Source organism: Caloenas nicobarica, chromosome 1 (assembly GCF_036013445.1).
Source record: "Caloenas nicobarica isolate bCalNic1 chromosome 1, bCalNic1.hap1, whole genome shotgun sequence".
In the NCBI taxonomy this organism is placed as follows: domain Eukaryota; kingdom Metazoa; phylum Chordata; class Aves; order Columbiformes; family Columbidae; genus Caloenas; species Caloenas nicobarica.
Window position 1 is genome coordinate 127,128,230 of NC_088245.1, and position 23,008 is coordinate 127,151,237.

The window sequence follows — 23,008 nt, forward strand, 5'->3', positions numbered from 1 at the left end:
TCTAATGGCTACTAAAATTGATTCTTCACCAGTAGCTTTGTCTTCTAACTAGAAGTATTACTTTGTGAAATTATTCGTATTTTTGTTTACCAAAAATATCAAACCTAGCCTCCTAGTAAGGTTTTAGAGGTTTCCTCTGGTTTTCCATTGTCTCCTTTGAATTATGTAAATAAAGCTGATTTATGCATGATGATATTATTGGAGGAAGGAATAAGGAGATGAACTTAATAATGAATAAAAGTCTACAACACGAGAACTCTTTCTAAATTTATAGAAAGAAATACTTGAATTTATAGGAAGTAAGAGTAGAAAGCTTCACTTGTTCTAAGGCATGAATAGCTCAGGTTGGCAGTTTGGTTACAAATGCTGTAGGTAGGGAAGGATTCCAGAACAAAGACTCAGAGCTGCAAATATCAGCTGAATGCCAGGTGATTTTGGAATTTTAGGTGGCATCTTACCAAAAAAAAAAAAAAAAAATCCCTCTTAAAAATAAAGCGAAGAGGAAAGCAAAAGCAGTCAGAGTATAGGAGCTGTATATTGTTAGATGACAAATAATGTGGAAAGCTGTGGCTGCACGTAAGGTAAGTTCTTTGCCATGAGAGAGGCCATGTGGTGGCACAGGCTCCACAGGCTGTGGAGCCTCCATCCCTGCAGACTGGGAGAACTTAACTGGGCAAGAGCCCCAGCAACTTGGTCTGGCTTAGATGTGAGCCCTGGCTGGAACAGAGGAAGGTCTAGATGACCTCTGTAGCTCCTGTTTTAGCCTGATTTATTTATTTATTTTTTTTTCCTTATGTCTGAAACTTTCTCCTGACTGGAGAAGCAGAGAAGAGACCACCTGTTACTTGGGTTTTTAAGGATAAGTATTTAAACTCCAGTGTCGCGGTAGCCTTGATTTGTGTGTGTTGACAGTTCATTAGCTTCATATTAGGTGATCTTGTCACAATTTTACAGTGTCACTTCAGCTGCAGTTACAAGCGTATTGTAGGGGGTTCTGCACTATCGTGGGGCAAGGTGCTCGTGGGTCTGCTCCCTAAAAGTAGGATGGGCATCTTACTGGTTTTAGTAAATCTATGTCACTGTGGATTTGGAATTAAGCAGCGTGCTCTCATTAACTTCAAGTGAGCAATTCTGCTGTGGGAGTCTGGCTAAAAACCTTTTTCCTTGCTGTGCTCACCAGTAGGCTTATCTGTTTGTGGGAAACTGCCAATCTCCTGGCTGTCATGCCCCATCCTTTCCCCCCACACACCAGTACAGCTGGCTGTAGGACACTGGTGGAGAAGGGACAAGCTGGTCTGGGGTCATAGAGTACATGGCAGCACCATGGCTTTCTGTCAGCAGCTTGTTTGGGGGTGGGGAGGAATCATGTGAACCCCTATTTTTTTCATACTGGTAATAAATTCAGAAATAGATAGCAAATATTAGGATGGTCAGATCTGCTGACAGCAAGTTAAAAACAAACAAAAAAGGTGTGACATGGAAGTTGATACAGCCTGGTAGGGTGGAAAGAAGGTCCCAGTTCAGTACAGCTCTTCCCCATAGCCTTCCTTGTGCCCGGGCCTGTAGCATGATCGGCTTTGGCCAGGAAAGGGCACTACCGCTTTGCTTCTGTGGCCTTTCCATGGCCTGACGAGAGAAACAGAAGAGTCAGATAAAAAGCACCCACTTCTCTACAAATTCATTTATTTAATGCCAGTAAATTATTTAAATTATTTTAAATTATTTAGTAAATTATTTAGTGCCAATAAATGCAACTCAAAATGGTTTCTTAGCTGTGGGGAACCTCTTGTTGCATGATACTCCAAATACGCTTTAGTATCCTGGGGGGAACAAGTGAGGTGGTTTTCCTCTTGCCTTCTGCTGTTTACATTGGCTGTGAGACAGTGGTTGCTATGAGACCCAGGGAACAGGGTGGATTTGCATTTCCCCATTAACGGGAAGCAATAGTCATTAAGGTCGAGATGTGATACCTCTTGCATTGGAATAGCATGTAGGTAAAAATCTCCTTTTTGATTACTTTTACCAAATACCACCTTTTCCTCCTGTCCTTCCTTCCATCCTTCCTTTTCTCCTGTTCATGCTGCTTTTTTCCCCGAAAGGAAGGCTGCTATTGGGCTGCTACTTCTTGGGGTGCATTTTTTCTCAGAATAGGCACAGTCTGAGCATATTTGCTCTGCTGATCAAGCAGACGGGTACCCTGCCTGAATCTATGTTCTTCATGCTCCCCAGCATCACGGCAGCTTCCTTGGTTCCTTGGTCTTGCTGTAGCAGCAGCTGTTAGTACTGCGCTGCTGAGGTGCTGGGTTTTTCCCCAGCTCTGAGCAGAGCCTTGGAATGACAGTGGGCTGTAAAATAATACAAGTTAATAACTTTTACCAGGAAATTCTGGTTAATCCAGAATGATGCTCTATGTAGTCTCTGGCTTTGTTCTTTTCTGTGGAAGATAACTTACCAAAAAAACAAAAAAATCACCTCTTCCAGCAGAACTTACAAGTCACATGTGTTTCTCTGCCTCCTTATAAGCTGTTTGCGAAGAGCTTTTCCTGGCATTGCCAGCCCAGATGTCTGGGTGGTGGGCAGAGCACTGGGCTGTAGGGTGCATGAAGTACAGAAGGGCTTCCATTTCCAGGGAGCCTTGTATCTTTTCCTTGAGATTGTCATCACTGCCTCTCCTCATCCACTGCCAGCATAGGTGGATTTTGAAGTCTTGATGCAGGAAGTAGCAGTAGAGAAGTGTCGCAGGGGCAGAAAGGGAGGAAGGCAATAAGCAGAACCACCTACGTGTTTTAAAGATGTATGTCACTTGTTACTTTGCTGCTTCTGAGTGGGAGTACAGTGCAGCACAGGAACTGTCTGGTTTTATATTTGGACAACACATTGCACAGTTTGAAGATGACAAAGCTCAGAGTGTGCATTACTTATTTGAAAGGAAATGGGAAATAGTTGGGTGCTGCCTTCTGCCTTCCTTGAGTTCAGTTAAACTCTGCTACTGAAGTCACAAGAAGTAGTTCTGGAAGCAGAGCACATCCATCTCCTCTGCATTTGAATCTGCGCGTTCTCCCTTGTTCAGGCTGAGCTGGTGGCGTTTCTTTTTTAAAATATTGGAAAATCAACCTTTCTTGGGTGGAATGAGATGCTGGTTAGAGAAGTACAATTTACTACTGGTATCTTTTAATCTCAAACTAGTTAGCATGCTGGTACATTAATTGTACCTGTTATTGAAAAGTAAAACAGCATAGGCCCCATCTGCAAATAGCTGTCACATGCGAGTGCTGCAAGTGCTAGAACAGTGTTGCATTAATGTAAATGGGGTGGTTACACCTGTATATGTGCCAAAATCCTTAATGTGTTGTGAGTGTAGTAGCTGACACTTCAAATCAAGCCATCGGTCAGTCTTGTCCTGCTGCTGACACTGCAGTGCCAGCTGTTTCGAAGGGATGTTGGGAAAACGCTGCCATACACAATTACTGGGTAACCAGCCCCCTGGGCAAAGTTTCTTCCTGTCAGTCCCTGATGGGTGGTTAGCTAATGTCTTAAAACAGGTGGGGACCGCTGCTCCTGAGTTTCGCTTTTTGTTGTTTTGTGGAAGAAACTGAGTACCCCCACCCACACATGTTCCATTGCAGGGGTGACACGGTACTGTTGAAAGAGTGTGTGTTTGGGAGCTGGCTGTGCTTTGCTGGAGGCCACTCAGCTCCTTCTCCTGCTGAAGAGTTTCCATAACATGGATCTGGAGCCTGCCCTTTGGCGAAGTGCATGTTTTCAGAGCCAGATGAATATGCAGAGTAGGAAGTTAATTTAGGTGTGCTCAATTCCCCGTTCAAACAGAATGAGTGTTCAGATGGAATATATTGCTGTATGTTTTATGATATTAGCAATTTTGAATAGCTACTGTGTGCTGAATTTTATGTCTCGTAATTAGGATACATTATACAAGTTCCTTGAAGGACTGGAATTATTTTGCTGTCTGTGCTGAACCTGGTGTCCAAAATGAATTGTAAAAGTAACACAGCTGACAAAAAATTCATTTCGTCTAATGCATGTTTTTTTTCTCCAGTTAGTTAAATTTTGGAGGTGTTCATTTACATTTTAAGTATGCAAGGAGTAGAACAGAATGGAAAAGAATGGTTCTGAAAACTGTTTCTGTTTGTGGTTTGTTGTTGTTTTTTGGTGGGTTTTTTGTGTGTGTGGTTTTTGTTTTTGTTTTTTTCCCCCTAAGACCAAACCAAAACTATAATAAAACTAGTTTGGGTCTGGATAATTATGTGCATGGTTGAGTGGATGGAGAGTAAACCTGGGAGCCTGGAGATTTAGCTGCGCCTTGTAATCAGCAGCTGGCTCACTGTGGGACCTTTTGCTAAGTGCTTAGAATAACTTTCAGATGTAGAGTATATGTTGACTTTGGCAAGCGTTAAACCTGGCATCTCTGATACCACATCATGACTGCTTGGTTTCTCTTGTAAAGAGAACATGTGGCCACGTTCTTTCTAAACATCACTGAGATCTGTGGGCATCTTACATTGAATGTGTTTTCTCACAGAAGTGCCTCCCCAGAAATTAAAAAAAAAAAAATAGAGTTATAAATGCACACTACTATGCCGTTAACTATATCTTTGTGTTACATGGAACAGAAAATAGTAGGGTAAATTCAGATAACAGATAATTCATTGTAACTGTTGACAGAATAGCATTGTAATTTCTAATCTCTAATCGTAATACTTCCAAAAAGGATCATCTTGTCATTTGCACAGATCTTCTGTGTTTATGCCTCGTGTTTAGGTAAGTTGCTGGTGAAACCCAAAGCCACTTAGACAGATCGAGTACAAGCTGGAATATGACCATAATAAGGCTTTGACGTTAATTCACCCCACAACCTCTAGTTTCAAAGTAGTCCTCGAGTCCCTTGTTTTGTACATGAGCCAAAAGGGCCATCAGATGACTGCCCCATCTTCATTTTTATTTACTTGCTTAACTCCCTACTGCCTTTATCTCAGATCATCTTTCAGCACCAGGCAGAACCAGGCAGGCAGGACTGATGGCAGAGCTTCCTTCCCTCTCTAGTCTTTGTCCTTGTTCAGAGCTTCTAGAGATTTGTTAAAGGGTTTGTTGAACTGGCATGGATGCTGAAGATTTTTAAAAGAGGAAAAAAAAAAATAGTTTGGCCTTTTTTATTCCTGAGAAGAGAGTTTGAGATGCAATGAAAATGGTCTTGCTGCTTTGATAAAGGTTTCTCTCCATGTTACCTTGTCATTTTCATCCTAATATGAATTGTTGCTTTTATCTAGGCTGCATAATGTGCTCCTTCTAGTTTCTCAAACCAAATAGCCACTGTATTGAAGAAGAAAATGAATTTTAAACCTGTGCTACTCTAAATTCAGCAGCTTAAAAAGCCATACATTTTGCTCTGAGGAAAATGATCCATTTAATGGAACATTATGGAAAACATACAGATTTTTGGCAGCACAGACTGTCCTTAAAAGCAAATGACATTTTCAAGGCAAATATGTGTTGTTATATTCTGAGATGTGCACAGTCATGCTTAAAAGCTTGGGTGAACAGTACCTTAGCACTCTTCACATTGATTATTGAGGTCTTCTGTTTTACTTAGGTTTTGGTCCACAGCAAAAGTTGCATTAGTTCACTATGTCTGCTAGTCCTTAAACCTCATTTGCTTCAATGAAGGCTTAGATTTTGGAAATGCAGGATCTACTACTGATGTTATATTTGTCCTGCGGTTAAACTTGAGTATACTCTCCATGTAACTGTAGTCTACCATTTAAATGCATTTCAAATCAAGTCTCTAATAAAACTTGGAGCCTATGTTGCGATATAATGCCTGCCTTCCTTTTGTTGATAATAAAAAGGTCACCTCTCAGTTTTTCCCTATACAGATATTTTTTGCATGTCTCAAAAATAAATAACATTAAAACCATCAGGATCTCAGTACGTTGCTGCTTTTATGATAAATTTTCCAACGCTTTTTGAAGTAACACGCTTTTCTTGTGGAAGGAGGCTGCTTTTGCTTTGAGTCTAAGGGAGGAAAAAGGATGAAAATGGAAGAGGATTGTCTGCATAAATATATATTTAGATAAATACGTACTGCAGTGTTTAATGAAGCTGCGATACTGCATTTTCCCCTAGATTAATTTTGAGTTTCACAGATATAATGGAGTAGATAAATGACTCAACTTAATCGGCAGGTTCCACCAGCATAGCATTTGTGCCAGGAATACAAATGTTCCTTCTGTCCTCTAAAATGTATAAATGCAATGGCTGTATGCAGAGTAGTCTTATTGCCTTTTTTGGTTCATAGTTGAACTAGTAGACAACCATTTAGCATGTGATCAAGATGTCAAAAGACATCTGCTAGGTTGGAAACACAAAAGACAAGAAGAAGATGTTTGACGTTATCATCAGCGTGCTGTGCTCTGTGCTTGTGGTTTGCACCTGAAGGTTACAGAAGGACTGTCTCACCACGCTTCCACAAGTCTCCCTGCATGCCTGGGGAAGGGAGCAAAGCTCATCTGGCCCAACCCTTGGCCTTACTGAAGCCCAAGAAACTTCTAAGAGGCCTGTGTGGTATTTGATGTGGTCTGTAGAGATGTTACTTCTGTTTCTGTGATGCTGCATGGAAGATGTCCTGGTGAGGACAGCACAGCAGACCTCTACTGCTGCATTTCACCTTTCTTTTTTCCCTCTGACATACAAAGTTATTGTAGTAAGCTGTCTGCTGTTTTCTTTACAGATATATCTCCCAAACATCTTGCACTATGTAACTCTGAGATGGACTGGTAGCAGCTGTCCCTTTAATAAATAATGTTGTAAGCCTAAGGGATACTAGGTGTAAAGTGTGATGATTACCCTGAGTAAAGAAAAATCTATTATACAGTTGTTAACGTTTCAGCCTTTTTGAGGAGGAAATGCCCATGCTAATCCACTTTATTTTCTTCTAACTTTTCAGACCACTCTTGTGTGGACACTTCTGTCTGGCATAGATCTGTCCCACTTTAGATGAAGTCATCCTAGGTCCCCTTTAACTCCTGGCAATTTCCACTCTGATGCAGTTTTTATTCTTGAGGAGGGATGTTTTCAGAAGTAGGTCAGTTCCTTGATCTGGCTCCTGTGTTAGCGCTGGCTCATGGAGAGGTGTTAGCAGTAGATGGCCAAGGGATGGAATAAGTCAGGAACCGTGCCCTGGGAATGTCAGACCTATGTCCAGTTAAAGGCACTGAAGCCACAGCCCTGGCATCTGCGAGGTATCTCTGCAGATGGATGGGTGCAAGTGTGACTCCTTCTTTGGACTGGTGCTGCTGAGAGGCTACCAGCAGGATTTGGATGTTTGGTTGGGTTTTGAGTGTTTAGGGGCCTCAAGTCTTTTTGGTCTTCGTTACCTCTCTGTGCATGACTGGGTGTGTTTGTGAATTGGTAGTATGCCTGGCGGCATGTCCTAGTTTTTGGGTCATCTGCATCCCTTATGGATGGCTCTGTGACTTTCCTGTGCTGTATCTTATTGCTTTATAATAGAATCATAGAATCATTTTGGTTGGAAGGGACCTTCAGGATCGTTGAGTCCAACCATAACCTAACTGTAGCACTAAACTGTGTCTTTAAGAACCTCATCTATGCATCTTTTAAACATCTCCAGGGACAGTGACTCCACCACTTCCCTGAGCAACCTGTTTTCTCATGGTGGTAGTGTTACTTTCCTTCCTCTCTCTCTCCCTCTTCTCTTTTTTCCCCCCCTTGCCCTGTTTCACTGTTGTCCATCGACTTTGAAATACATGGAAATCAGAAACACTGAATACAGCTGTGTTTATCTCGCTATAGCAGTGCGTATGAAGCTTATTAGTAGCAAACGGGGCTGATCTGTTTAGATCAGTAGCACAGAATAGGTTCACGTTCAGAAGTCTGTCTATGCAAGTAAAAGGGCATTATGCACATATTTTCAGTTGTCAATTCTGCAGGCAAAAATGTTAAAAAAAGAGCAAGACAGTTTCTCTCACTCCATAGCTTTGAAGCTGTTAGCAAGGTGATGCTTGCTTGAATTCATAGCAGGGTAATGCCTCAAGGTTGGATGGGGGAAATATTTCTTGATTTTTGAGACATTCAGTTTTTTCCCAAGCAGTTTATTACCACTGCTTTCTAATTCATACAGTGGCATTATCATCCAGTTAGTCTTTATCCAATTAAAATTATACTGTACTGAGCACCTGCTTTAGTATTCCAAATGCTGTATACCTCTGGCAAATAAAAAAAATCTCTCCGATAATCTGCTTTTATAGATGTGTGCTCCTTACAGAATATTGTTCTAGATGGCTGTGGATTAGTTATAATTTATAGTCATGAAGAGGTTTCTGAATATCTGGCCAATTACTGATGGCTTTATCCACCTTTTTCCTTTATATACATGTAGTTTGGGGTTTTTTAATAATTTAACCAGAATTTTGCCTTTTTTTTTTTTTTTCTTACTTGAGTGAGGTGAGAATTTAACTCAAGGGGTGTTATTGCAAATTGTTAATGAAAAAGTTGGAAAGGTGAGGATTTTAGATATTTAGATTTTTTTTCAGACCTCTTGAGGTATCTGACTTAACATTGAGACTGAAAACAGCATTGAATTTAAGGTCCCTAAGACTACTGCAAATTGTTATGAGGCCTTGGAGTGAATCCTTGCTAGAGAAAGAGAAATTGTCCTTTTTAACTAAGACAGGAGTTTCTACTACAAAGATACCTTGTGGTGTTTGGAAGATGCATCACAATATCTGTTAAAACATCAGCTTTGTATTTTGTGGGTGCCGATAGCTGTTGCATATATTGATAAGAAAAAAGTAATTGTACAGTAATGACAATGCCGTGTTTGAATTTTTTCTTCTGTCTGGGTGTGTTGAAACATGAATGCTGTTATTCTGGATATGAGGAAATATGATCTGATACAAATTTTTTTTTCTTGCCAGCATAGTTTCTCTTTCTGTAACTATCACTCTAAGTCAGAAAAGTGCTGATCCCATGGAAATGTAACGATATGCAGGATGTCCTATTCCAGCTATTTGAAGAAACCACATAGTCTATTAGAATGTAAACCAATGCAATTTAATTTAATTGGTTATTATCGTAAGTCATATGTCTTCTTGAAAAACAGTGATAATTAAGCCTTTTTTATAAAACACCTGATTTCCTTCATTGATAACTCACTTCTTCCACTTAGCCTGGGAAGACAGCTCTGCCAGTGTTGTGGACAATAAACAGCTTCTTGTAAATTCAACTTCTGAGTTGCACATGGAAACCATTGGTTTTTGAGACACTATCCTTTCATATATTTTGCTTTTCCTTCTCTGAGCCAATTACAGACTTAAAAAAAAAAAAAGGTAAATTTGGTTTTGATGAGTATTCCTTTAAACATATGTGTAGTGTTGCAGCTAACGTTGCTTGTCCAGGTTCCCACACAGCTTGGCAAGTCTGTATGCTCCATCTAAGAGGAAAAAAAATAGAAGGCATCATCCAAGAGGCAGGAATTATATTTATGCTGCTAAGCAAGGAACCTAAGGGGATGTGATAAGACTGATCTTGCTAAAGCTAAACTTGTAATACCATGTAAGTTAATATGTGTATGTTTTTTAGTATGTTAGAGGAGATTGTCATAGAATGTTTTGTTTTGAGCTATTGTGGAGAACATGTTGGTGGATGTGCTAATATGCAATTCCTTGCTGAAGCCCGGAAGATGGCTTTTAAGGTTTTGGTGCCAGTACCTGTCAGAGCCACTCTGCTGAGCACTGGTGTGATGCTTTCCTATCACCATTTAATTCCTCTGCCCCAGGCCTTTCACACAAGAGATATTTGTCACTTGGAGTGACACAGCAGACCAAGAAGTCTCCAGTATTCATGCAGGTTCAAAGTTCTGAATGTCCTCACTTTTACATACTTTTAATTTTGGCATCTTGAGCTGTTGTAGCTTAAGATCTGTAGCAAGAACGAACAGTCTCTCCTATGAGATGGTCAGATTGTGTGAGCTAATTTTAGAGTTTCTTACCAAAATAATAGGAGTGCTGCCATGGAGCGGTTCAGCAGAAGTGTTGAGCTTAGGTGGTACATGCTGTTGCAGAAAGAGTCAAGTTTTGTTCCCCACCTCCTCCTCATTTCTGCGCTGCCAGATTTTAGCATATGTCTGATCTTGCGATGAGGAAATTTAGGGGACTGAACTGGCACAAAGCTAACCCCTGCAAACAAACAGAAAAAAGGATGAGTTTTTCTCTCTGACCCAGCTCAGTGAGGGTCGGATGAGATGATCTGGAGTGATAACACAGGAGAGGTGGAAGGGGAGGGCAGGACCACCCTTTCCTATGGCAACTAACCAGTGGCTGGCTTTGCTATGGTGTTTGAACATCCTGTGAAGGAGAAGCTTTTTAGATATTTCTGAAGGCACTACATCTTTCTGTCTCTTGGCCCTATGTGTTCTCAGAAGAACACACCCAGTTAATTAATACCTGAATTTCCAGAGCAAATTTTTTTCTGGTGATAGACAACACAAAGAATTTAAATGGTGGAAAAAATGGATGTTATGGGGTCTAGAAGACAGATGTCAAATCAAGCCTATAATGAAGAGCAGGCCACATGTTAATCACAGATGCAAATGTGACTCCATGATTTCATTTTGGGCAGCAGCTGGAACTTAAGTGAAGACTGAATAGACTCAAAATACCAGAATCTGTGCAGAAAATGAGAGAAAATAAGGCAGGTCAAAATAAAGAAATGTGAACAAGACTTGTATTTTTAGACAGGATGATGACAGCAAGAAGGATGGAGGAGAACTGACAGATGAATGAAAGACTGAGAAATTTGGTGTAATGCAGTATCCTTGTAGTGGTTATCTGATCTGAAATCTAGTTTTCTTGGGTCATTTGCTAAACTCTTCTTCTACAAGCCTGCCATAAGTATTTTTAGAAAAAGGAGATGGATCCTCCATCTCCAATGTAGAGTCCCAAATGCTGCTGGTTTTGCTGTTGCTTTTGTTCTGCCGGGTTTTGCAACTGGAGGTGAAGGAGCAGTGGCTGTGCTCGGGAGAATCAGTCTCACATGGTCTTTTCGAAGATTAGCGTTCTTTGTTGCTGTTGTCTGGCAAACTAAAATCCTGTCTTAAGCGTAATGCAGAAGTGGAGTCAATATTTGCAAATTAATGGGATGTGTTAATTTATCACGTTGTGTAGCATTGACATAGACTTTCTTGTGGGAGAACTGCTGGGCTCTCACAGGGTGACAGGGTCAACCTGGCGGTTGGCACAGGGCTGCACCAACAGGTCCGTGCAAAACTGCTCACACTGCGCTAGGAGTTTGGTACAGAGTTACTTGAAGTCTGTGCAAATCCTTACATGGACTTCGGTGCTTGTGTGAGTCTTTGGAGAAGGACCTTCAGTCTAGTTTAATGTCTCACTTTCATGAGTACTAAAGAAATTAAAGCTTATCTCTGAAACAGTTATGCTGCTAAACAACAGTAACTGCTAAGCCACAGAGGGCAGTAATAAAGTAGATTGCATCATAACATAATCCTGCAGATAAGAGCATTTAAAGCTTTGATCTGCTTTTTTCATTTCAACGGAAGCGTAGGTGCATTTCTACAAGGCGAGAAGTAATCTCTCTCCTAGGATGAGCCAAGGCAGTATGGAGTGTTACGGATTTTTTTTATTTCTTCTTTCTTCATCAGTTTGAAAATCCTTTCCATCACGAAGTACTTGATTGGAATGGTCCAACTTGATTTATTTATTCTTTCTTCAGTCCAATTCAGTCAACTTAGTTCCTGTTGGAGGAAGAATGCCGAAAATTGTTTTAAATGTATTGTTTGTAGTCTTATTTGATTGTATTACTGCCACCTGAGTTGCAATTACCGTAATAACTGCAAATGTACCTGTTTGCGTAGCAATTAATACAGAAAATAAGTTTTTCTGCTTAGCTGCTATTCATGATGCCAGTCTGTTAAATACTGCTGTAGTAAACGTTTTTCTATAATGAAGGGCAAGTCAGTTTGATGCCAAAGACTGAGTTTGTTAGTGCTTGTACAATAGTACTTGAAGCCCTTTTTATTTTTCTCTTGACACCTTCACTGGGCTTTCCTACACAGAATGTCCTGTTCTTGAGGTGCTTTGAGCTTGCTTAGTTGGATGCAGCCATAATAATTGCATGTTAATTAGTTGCCTCCAGCAACTGGTTAATTGGGGAATTGTTACACAGTGAACAAGGAGAAATGATGGTAGACTCCATCAACACCTTTTGTCAGTTGATGTACTCAGCCTGTGGTGTCCTCTTCTGGGCGCTCATAGCTTCTGTTTTCCTAGCTTCAGAATTGAAAATGTTTATCTGTATCACAGTAAAGCTTGCTTTTCCTCCTGTTTTTCCTGTACTGCTTTGTCTGCCTGGCAGGGCTCTGTTAGATGAACTTGCTCTTCATCTGTGCGAAGGGCACTGATGTCCAGCACAGGAATAAGTGAATACTTGGGTAGCAAAAGGACCGATGCTACACATCTGCTTTTGCAGTTGGCTTTTTTTAAAGAGTATTCAAACAGGGTCACACTTTCTTTCCTGGTTTTAACATTACCAAACCGTTAGTCCAGCCTATCTTAAAAATAACAATCAGCAAGACAGGAAACCAGCTTGAGAGTGCCAGCAGTCAGGAATGGCTGAATTGGCAGTATGAAGCCTCAGTCATCTTAATGCCGTGGAGCATTTTTTGTGATCACGTCTTTGTATTTCTTCGGAGATCGTGCCTCAGGGAGAACAGGGTTCAGGCTTCAACAGAAATGAAATCCTGCTGCAAGCCTCATTGTTTTCCTCTTCAAGAGCAAAATATACTACAGGTTTGAGGTCTGTGAAGTTCAGAAATGTCTGTGGAGTTTGTGCAAAGCTCTTTGAAACAGTAGAAGTATTTACCTATTTCCCCCCCCCATGTATTTGGAGATGGTAGAAACCGGTTTTGTTATTGTGTTTTGGGATCACATTACTGAGCTAGTGTGATTCAGGTTTCAAGTAACAGCATTTCACCCGGGGTAGTAGGAGTCAGAGCTTGGCAGGTAGTTGTGTCACACCATCAGCAAGATGTTAATGCTCTTACTTATGTTAAGTAGACATTATTTTTTCATTTCATGTTGAAAGCCTCATTCATACAGTATGTGGACAAGAATACATGGTGTTATTTGCCCTTTCGACCCTGTGACAGTATCTGGTTGAGCTGGGTGCTCTTTGCTCATGGCCGGGGTGTTGTGCAAGCGGGTTTGGAGACCTGCTGGCTTGATGTGTGGTGCAGAGGAGCATGGGCATGTTCCAGCTGCGCAGTGTTCTGGGTTGGAGAGCAGATACAGGATTACAGTCCTTCTTACTCTGTCCTTTAAAATTCAGAATGGACACATCTCAGAAGATTCATAATCGGCACGGACCTTTAAAATTTATTCTAATGCTTCCTTTGCTCAGCATGCCTTTCAGCACTTGGAAGTGCACATCCCATTTTTGCTTGAATAAGGTCTTAAATATTGGTGTTGAAATCTTGTTGGATATGATTTGACTTGATGTTATGCCACAACAGTGTTGTTCTCTAGGGATTAGCATCACTGTGGTCAGTTGAGTCATTGGGAGAAATTTGAAGTGCTTCTGGTTTCTCCATTTGGCAACCATCCTAATCCTCTTGAAATTGTTCTTTTGTGAGAGAAGGAAAAAAAAAAGTATTTTCATTTTCCTGGCTTGCTTTGAGTTGGTGGATTCAGTCTTTCTGCTAGAGAAGTCAGTGTCAGGGTTCCCATTGACTTCAGTGGAGCATGCAGTACAAGGCCTCAAAAACTGTTTTGCCATCTGTGTGGGAACAGACTGCAGGAGGAAGAAGGCTGGCAAGAAAATGTTTAGCTTCTTTTTCGGTGGGGGATGGAGCACGAAGACAGTTTGTTCTTTTGGTTTGCATGCTTTCGAGCTGCTTCTTTTAAACTTAGAGATGCCTGTAGACAGCCCAATGACTGGGAGCTTCATGCACATCTGTATTTGGTGCTTATATACCAATTTAAGAACAGCTTCTGTCAGAACCTTTCTGCTCCTCATGTCTGCAAGGTTCAGTAGCCAGCTCTGCAGCAATGTTCGTTAGCTGCAAGTGAAAAAATTTACTCAAAAGCTTTGGCTTCTAACCTCTCCTGTGCTGTGTGAACAACTTGGAGCCGGTGAGTAGTAGGGCTTGCTGTGAACGTGCCATGGGGGAGCGTGGGTTTGAGGGGCTGTGAGCAGCACCTCCTGTGTTCTCGCTGCCAGAAAATAAACCAAGCCAGGTGCTTCTGCTGCCATAACACAGCAACAGAGGAAGATTTTCTGCTATGTGGGTTTTCACTCTGAAAATACAGTAATAACATATTTCGATGTTACTACAAAAGAGTGCAAACTGACGGATAAGCAGCTGAATTGCTCTGGGAGATGCTGCATGTGTGCTTCTGTTTCAGACCCGGGGCTAACTCAGCAGGCGTAGTGCCTGTGTGTGTGCAGTCCGGCAGACTTGGAAGTCTGTTGTAGAAAAAGGATGTTAGAGCTTGGCTTTGTGGCAAAGCGTGGATGATGATGATGCTTGCTTCATTTCTTGCTTTGCTTTCAAACTGGCAGTCAGCCATGGACTCCAGGGCAGAGCTTCACCTGAGGGCTCCTTGGCTGAGAGCCTTTGTTCTCAGAAGGGGAGGTGGCTGGGAGCTCCTCCTGTTGAATACCCACATGGACATCATTCACAAGGTCAGGATGATGGCTTATTTCTTTAGCAGCTACAGTATTTAGCAGAAAATTTGCATTCGTTGGGTTTTAAGTCCAATTTAGCAACTGGAAATGATGGTGCAAACCAGTTTACTAAAATAAGCCAGAATTTTTACATCTTTCTTGGACAAATTTTCAAGCTTTTTTGCAAAGGCATCTGCAGGGTACAGTTGTTAGAGACCTCTCCATACCCTTTTTATCTTCTGTTGCTCTAGGGATTTGAAATGTTATGAAGCACACAATTAGAGAAACAATAAGTGCAATTTATGAGTGAAAGTGAATTCTAAGTGACCTGGGCAGCCATAATACTTTTAATGGTAAATGTAGATTTCTTAATATCCTGTTGGACATTAGCTTTCAGTAATGCTTTGTGAGTATTATGAAAGACACAAGCAGTAGGTCCTGCTCCAGATAAAGCAGAATTTTTACCACGTATGCACGAGCTGCTTCCTCGGCAGATTCACTTCATTGTGTGCCCCGCTTGAGGCCTCCGTTGCCTGGTGCTCCGACTGCCCTTTACTGATTCCTCCCCTGCCCCTTTTCCACCAACGTGGTTTTCTGTGTTCCATGGCCCAAAAGGAGCTGGTTATGTGGGAGTTCACAAAAGACAACAGTAACTAAAGGGACGGGGGAAAGGAGGAATGAGGCTGAAAAAGCCCTGTTCTTTGAACATATCCTTACTTCAAAACTGAGTACATGAAGCCAGTGAAAGTGTTACGGAAGTTTTCTGTGCTCCTAAAACGTGGTGTCCACAATTTTGAAATGTTTCCAATACTTTGTTTCTCAGTGCTGCCTCTTTTTTTAAAAGAGTGCAGGAAGCATATCCCTTTACAAACATTTGTATCATAAGGGTTTTTCTGCATTTGAAAATTATTTCAGATTAAAGCATAATGCAAGTTCAAAACAAAATCCTGAATAAGTCCGTGTGGGTCTAATCAGGCTGAAGTACATTTGTTTGGTGTATTCAGCTTTCGTACTGGAATTTATTGCTGGTATTTTGGAGCATTGTTGTTTTATAGAGTCCTCTATTTGAAACACAGACACATGTGAAATGTAAAAGACTGAATCAACTTCTGTCTTGGTAACAGTTCCCTTGAATACATAGGGCTTCAGAAAATTCTTAGTTTCTATAGATGAGCTTTGACGGTGAACTTCATTTTATCTGAGATATGGTTAATATTGGTAATGGAAGTAAGAAATGCCTTATTTTTATCTTCAGTGTTGTATTCTCCAGGTTACTGTCCTAAGAGAGCAGTTTGCAGGCAGAGGAACTGTATCTGTGCAAGACCGTAGTATGGCAGTTCTGATTACTCTGGACCAAATGTTACGACAAAGACTTAAGAAAAGAACTTGGAGAAAAATACAAATTCATAAATATTTCTGAAGAAATATATGATTTCTTTAGAAAGGCAACTTACACTGTTTTATACTGATACTAAATATTGTGTTTGTGTTTCAAAGCTATAGTCTGTATAATGTGTATCTCACGCAGAAGAACAAGAATTATTAAAAAACATTGCTGCTCAATTTAAAAGAAAAAAAATACAATGTCATCTTAGAGCCAGTGAAGTAATTACTGTAGATATCCTGCTTCAAAGGACCAGTCAAAGACATGGAAATGTGAAACAATGGATGCACATTCCTGTGCTGTTCACAAACAAGGAATGTTACAGTTCTGAATGTTTTCTGCAGATGTGCTCACTATAGCTTCATTCCTCATGTTCAACTTTTTTTTTTTTCCTCAAAGTCAAGTACTTTAGAACATCAGGTAGTCTGTTCCTGATTTACCCATTTCCCAAGCTTTTTCTGTATTCCTTTCACTGCAGGGCTAAATCCTGCATGGATTTCTTGTACTCCGGATGGTGGAGTACAACCACTATTTCAGAATATAACGTTATATTACCACTTCATGTTCTTGGTACTAGAGCCTGAAGTTGATTTCATGAAAACAGAAATCACAGCCGCGTTTGTCTCTCGGGGCATGCATGCAACTGAATCTAGGCTTTTAGATTAATAAATTACCCTTTGGCTAGTTCTGCAGTAAACTCAAGAATGCATAAATTAATTAGATTATTAAAGATGAGTTCCCTGGCCTGTTACTTTGTGACAGTTCTTGCATGGCCCTGAGGACAATTTTGACATAAAGTAGGTCATTTTGTAAGCAGTGGAACTTGGAAGTAGTTGAATAGAGAACAATTATATTTTTTCAAGTATATTTTCATAGATTTTGTGCTACTGCTTAGGTACGTTTTGTACTGTGATTTACTCAACAAATATAACTGACAACTCAGTTATAGTCACGTATGTTCCCATTAGACAGAAAGGTAGGAGGTTTCTTTAGGTGAAGCTTGTGAGACTAGTTCATGTAGGTAGTTTGATGATTTCAAATGTGTATTATAGCCCACATACATTGATGATTTCTTTCAAAACCTGCGGAAAAGGAAATGGTAACTTTCCACATGTGGTGATTTTCACAAAGCTATTAAATTGTTTAATTTCACGCCTTCAGAATCGTACCCCATCTTTGGGCAGAAATTGCTGCACAAGATCTAGTTCTTTCCCTGCGGCCTCTTTTTGAAATTTATCATGCTTGAGATGAAATACAGTGTTGCATCTTCATAGTGATAATACAACAAAAAGGAAGGTCAGACTTTGTTTGTTGTTGTCTGGGGTTTTTTTAATTCTTTTTTTCTTTTAATGTTCGCATTTTTAAAAGAGTAGTCCTACCAAGGACTGTTCCTGAAGATGCAAGTCAGGTGGCTGAGCCTTCATTGCTGTCCCTTGGATGCTGGTGCTGTAGCCAACACAGTTTCATTAAACACTCTTCTTGCATATTAGTTGTCTTATACAGATCGCTGACATTTCGTGTATTGATGTGATCAAGGAAGGAGCTGCTGCCCAGAGAGTGCTGTGTCTCGCCTTCCTCCCACTGACGTGTGCTGTCGGAGGGATGGCAGCCTGCAGGAGTATCCAGAAAACCAGGACCAGGCTCTCTGGCTGCTTATTCTGTCCCACCTGCCTTGATATGGTTACACAGCGTTTCAGGCAACCCTTAAAGAGGGAATGGGATGGATGAAATCTTGTATTGTGCCTGAAGGGGGAGGGTTGGGTGTTGTTTTTTGTTGTTGTTTTTGTTTTTTGGTGTGTGTGTTTTTGGTTTTTGTTTTGTTTTTAAACTAATTCTGGCTGCCTGTTTTTTCCCTCTTGGGAGGACAACAGTTCTCATCCTTTGTACATGATATGTTACTTTGAGTTAAAAATAACCTGTTAACTTGATTAGGTAGTATAGCATCTAATACTTAACCTGATTCCTTCAGAAATTTAATTAAAAGAAACAAGCAACAACAACAAAAAGCCAAGAATTCACCCTCCCCAGTAAAACCAATAATTGCTTAATTGCTTCTAGCAATGCCGTAGAGTAACAGGCAGATGTACTTTCATCTTCTGTGTTTGTACTTGAGCAGAGTAAAACTGTGGAAGGGTTTATGGTGGCACAAAAAAGTGGACTTCGCTGTGTCTGTGAATAGAAATTTCTACCTAGAGAGAAATAGAAGCGCTTGTTGAATTTAAACCAGTCGGTGCTTAAGATGGACAGGGAAGTAGCTTAGAAGAGACCCCAAGTCCAACCCTGTTTATTCTGAGGTTTTACAGTATGAGCAGCTGGAAATCCTCTGTAATTAGATGAGAGAGACTTCAGAGACCTAATGTAGTAAACAGAGTTTGCCTGGCAGGGCTCAGATTTTTGGTTTGGTTTTCTTATTGCATGCAAACATATTTGTGTCATAAAGTCATAGACTTGAAAGGCAGCGAGGAGAATGTGGTTGACCATGCACCCGTATTTCTGCTTACATAGGCTTCTGCTTCCCTGGTGTTTAGAGGAAAGCGCTCAAGAGAAAGCCAGTGTATGAGGGCTCAGTTAAGTCTGTGCTAATAGATGGAGCCCTGTGTGTGAATTGGTGTTGAGCAGGCTGCCTCACGTCGGGCACTTTTTCCGATTGCTTCAATTACAAGATAAGTGGTGGTCTTCCGTGAAATTCTAGATAAAAAGCACGTTCAGGGGTTTTGAGAGAGGAGGTTGCGTACATATGAAGCTTCTTGTGAGCAAACCAGCCCAACTAGCCACTGTACTAAAAACAGCATGTGTTTCTACCACTCTCAATACCAAAAGCACTTGGGATACTGTACCAGGATTTTGTACATACCCTGATCACAGTGAAAAGTGGTGAGTGTGTGTTCTCATGACCAGGAGTGAAACCACAGCAATGTCTTAATCTCTTCTCCCTCTCTGCCCCCATCTTTTCCCCTCATCTGTGGATAATACCTGGAAGATTAATGATCTACCCAGACACGCCTCCCCCTGTTTTTTGTTGTTTTTTCTTTTCCATAGGCTAGGATCGGTAATGAAGGAAACTACTTGAGTGTTGAAATGTATGCTGGCTTTGTGTGCTTACAGGAAAAAATAGAGAGGTTTAAAAGAAGCTTAGAAGAAGAGGAAAGAGGATTTGCCTCTTAGCACGGGACTTAAGAATCACTGGTTGGGCAGACGGTTTGGAAACGGGAACCAAGAGGATGCCAGAATGAGTGACTGGAGCAGCAAGAGTTGGGGTGCAAGGAGTGGGAATAATGGGTGAGTTTCATGGCAGGAAACTCTTGAACAGCAGCTCTGTGTGTAATAGTGAAGCAGCTGAGTTATTGGAAGGGAGGAGGATGATTTCTCAGATGAGTCCTGAAAAACAGTTTTAAGAGCCATATGTGAAGCTCCTAGATAAGGCTGAGGGTTGACCCCAGGTAGCGAGTGAGGCTGCAGCCATTAAAAACTGAAGGATGTCATAGGCGGCTGCTAGGTGATAGGGCTGAAGATGAGAAGTATTATGTCTTTGGAAACTTGTCCTCAGGGTTGAAATAAAATAAATAATTCTCTGGCTGATTTGGAAGACACTCAGCCTGGGATTATTTATTTACTGTAAGTAATAGCGTGTGGTTTTGCTTCTAAGGATTGATTACTTTTCTTTTAAACTGTGAGGTTAAAAGGATTCTCTCTTGCCAAGTGGCAGCTGGCAATTACTGTGAACATTTGAGATGTTATGCTGATTAAGTCGCAAAAGCAGATACCTGGGACTTTGTGGGCAGAGCTGTTCCTTCTTGGTCACCTTGCTTTTTGTCAGGTCGGCTCATGGCAGCGAATTTGGAAACTGCTCCAATGTAGCTGGTGCTGGATTCGACTTTCCTGTCATAATCCTCTTTGATTTTTGCTGAGGATAGGTTAGCCAGAAGGAACACAGCACTATTCCTGCGTAATAACTCTGAGAAAATGTAGAAGAGACTAGGATGTGATGGGTGGGAGATGAGCCAATGTGGCAATATACAGTTCACCTCTTGTGAAACACAACAGCTGCTCTCTGGACCTCGGGGGCTCTCTGGAGTAGTCAACTTGACCACGCATTGCATGGTTTTTGTGTTGGTGTGTAAAAGTCTTTCTAAAGCTTGCGGAGCTTCTTTTCTCTGCTTTGCCTGTTGATTTGGTAGAGGGGTTATGCCCATGCCTCTAACCATGCGAGAAGACTGCAGAGCTGACGTGCCAGAGGCTTGCTGTGCTGTATGGTTATGGTGAGCGTTGTTTCACCTGGTAAGCCTACATGTCTAATCAGGAGTTACACCTAGGGCAGATGCACACAAAACAAGGGTTAAAAACCTTAACTTGGGACAGCAGTTGCTGAAGAAACAGGCAAAAAATTAGGACAGCTGGTCGAAGTGAGTGGGAGTGTAAACATAATAAGCATCCATGGTTGCATGTTTAAAGTGCCTGCAATTTAATGTCTTTTTCCATTATTTGTAGATAAGACAGTCAAGGGACAGTCTTTCCACAAGAATTTGAGGCTCATAGTCTCTTTTTCATGGAGGTTTTTAGTTTGACATAATTTTTAGCCTTTAAGTTACATGACTTTGCAGCAGAAACTAAAAAAAAAGTAACCAGACTCTCAAAAATTCATGCTTCTCAAGTCCCAGTTCCGAGTTTAGAATATTAATGAATATTCAAAATTACATTATCCTAAGATCCTCTACAGTCACGTAGAGAAGTAGTTGTAAAAACTAGTATAAACTGCAATATTTTGACATGAGACATATAATAACTGCATCTGCGTATAGCTGCCTGTTTTGCAGATACAGATTGCAGGATTGAGAACAGGGTATTTAATTCAGGGCTGGCTGTGCTTGTGTCATTGCTGCTCATGTGATGCCACTGCTGCTGCAGCTGATCTGGAACAGCTGGGACTCTGCAGTGTTGCTGCTTCCGAAGTCATAGATCAGAAAGTTTGCAGAGATATTGTGCATGGACACACAGAAATAATTATTGTATAATTCTTCTGGGAGGATATACCAAACTCTTGAAAAATGAACTCAGCGTGTCTGCTTGTTACTGTTCTTTGTAACATATCTATGCAAAATACTGGGAAGCAGCTGGTGTTTTGTTTCTTTCTGTGGTTTTAACATGTAGGTTGCTTTCTGCTCTCCGACAGGAAAATCCTCAAAAGGATTTAATGTATTTATTTAAAGCGATACTCTAAAAAGGAATAAAAATAGTTTTGACCCAACTATATTCTTCAACCAGAATGCCAGCTCATAAATACCTGTCAGATCTGGGTTGCAATAGCACTGGTTCTTCAGTGGCACGTTGCAGAGAGACTGGACAAGGTGCTTTCGGAGAGACTGCGCAGCCTTTTCTCGTTGTGAGAGTATAGAGTCGAGGCTTACATCTGAATTCAGGCTGGCATCAAAATCTTGCTGTGCTAGGTGCTGAAGCTTAAGGTAAAAGGAAGATCTAGAAACCAAATGTGTGTTCTAATTGTTCTAATAAACCAAGACATCATGAGTAGGTACAGCAAACAACTGAAGGATTAACTAAAAAGAATAGAAGGAAATGATAATAAGAAAATGTGTCCACTCCAGACTGATGCAGCATTCGGTGGCAGTTAAATTGATAGACATCTGGTAACCTTGTAAACCTTTCAAAAATTTATTGGAAAACATGACAAAAGAAGCGATATTCTGAATGGTCAGAATTACTCTAGATGATGAGAGGCATAATGAATAATATCAAGAGGTTAAATACTATGCTTTTAATCTAAATGTTTTTTTAGTGTCAGTGATGACTGTGTCTCATACAATTATGGTGAAGTATTACTTCAAGATTGCACCAAGATGTGCAGAGTTTGTTTGCTTCTGCTGAGCATGTATGGCTGGGTGGAGAAACCTTTCTGTATAATCGTCTATCAGGGATTGATTTAAAAAAAAAAAAAAGTATCTCTGAGGTTTCAGTTGCATTTAATGCTGGTATTTGAGTGCTGGCAGGGGTTACCCATAGAGGCTGTGGAGTCTCCATCCGTGAGATATTCAAAAGCCATCTGGACATAGTCCCGGCACCTGGCTCTGGGTGGCCCTGCTTGAGCAGGGGAGTGGGGCCAGATGACCCCAGAGATCCCTTCCCACCTCAGCCATGCTGTGATTCTGTATGGATCAGGGCAATAATCAAACACAGCTAGCATGGTTCATAGGATGTGTTTCCAAGTATTATCGCGGTAGGTAGGCATTTCCTGTTTGAACAGAGAAACCTCCAGTAGTGGGTAGGCTGCTTGGAGAAGCACCCCCAGGGTCACAGTTGTTCAGTCTCACCACTCAGCAACTCCGTCTTGTTAGCTGTTTATGGGATAGGTTAAGACATTCAACAGATTTTAAATTTCTGAAGGGGATTGTACACTGCAGCCGGGCCTGGCCATGCTAAATGGAGTTGAGCACTTCCTCCATGCAGGATATGTGATGAGCGACTTTTTGAACTCCTTCCAATGTATCCAAGTCCTCCTGAACCGCTGGCCCTGCTGCCGGCCCTGGTGTTCCAGGAGGGGCCATGCTTGCCTCCTGCCCACAGTGTGCCCTCGGGAGCTGGCACTGGTCCCTGACTGTCACCCCCTGCCCCAGCCGCCCTTCCTCAAATGGCCTGCCCGTCCTGTGCGAGGGGCCTGGGCCTGGCCCTGCCGAAAGGCCTCTCAGCTGGTCTCCTTCCGTCTCACAGGCAGAAGCGATGGCTGTGGTGGTGGTAGCCCGTCCAAGTCATTGCTTTAATCGTTTTCTCTGCCTCCTAACCTAATATCTTTTCGTTTTTCCCAGATTTGTTTCAAAATAACCCCAAATCTCCTGTTAGGTTACAGGTATTTGAGGTTGTCATAACACTGTCACCATTGTATCATCAATAACTTTGTAT

At 41.3% G+C, this 23,008-nt stretch overlaps 1 protein-coding gene across 1 annotated transcript in view; it reads left to right on the forward strand.

Moving 5' to 3' along the window:
• APP (amyloid beta precursor protein) overlaps positions 1 to 23,008 on the forward strand; it is a 217,225-nt gene that overhangs the window by 43,260 nt on the left and 150,957 nt on the right. The gene's annotated exons all lie outside the window — the stretch shown is intronic.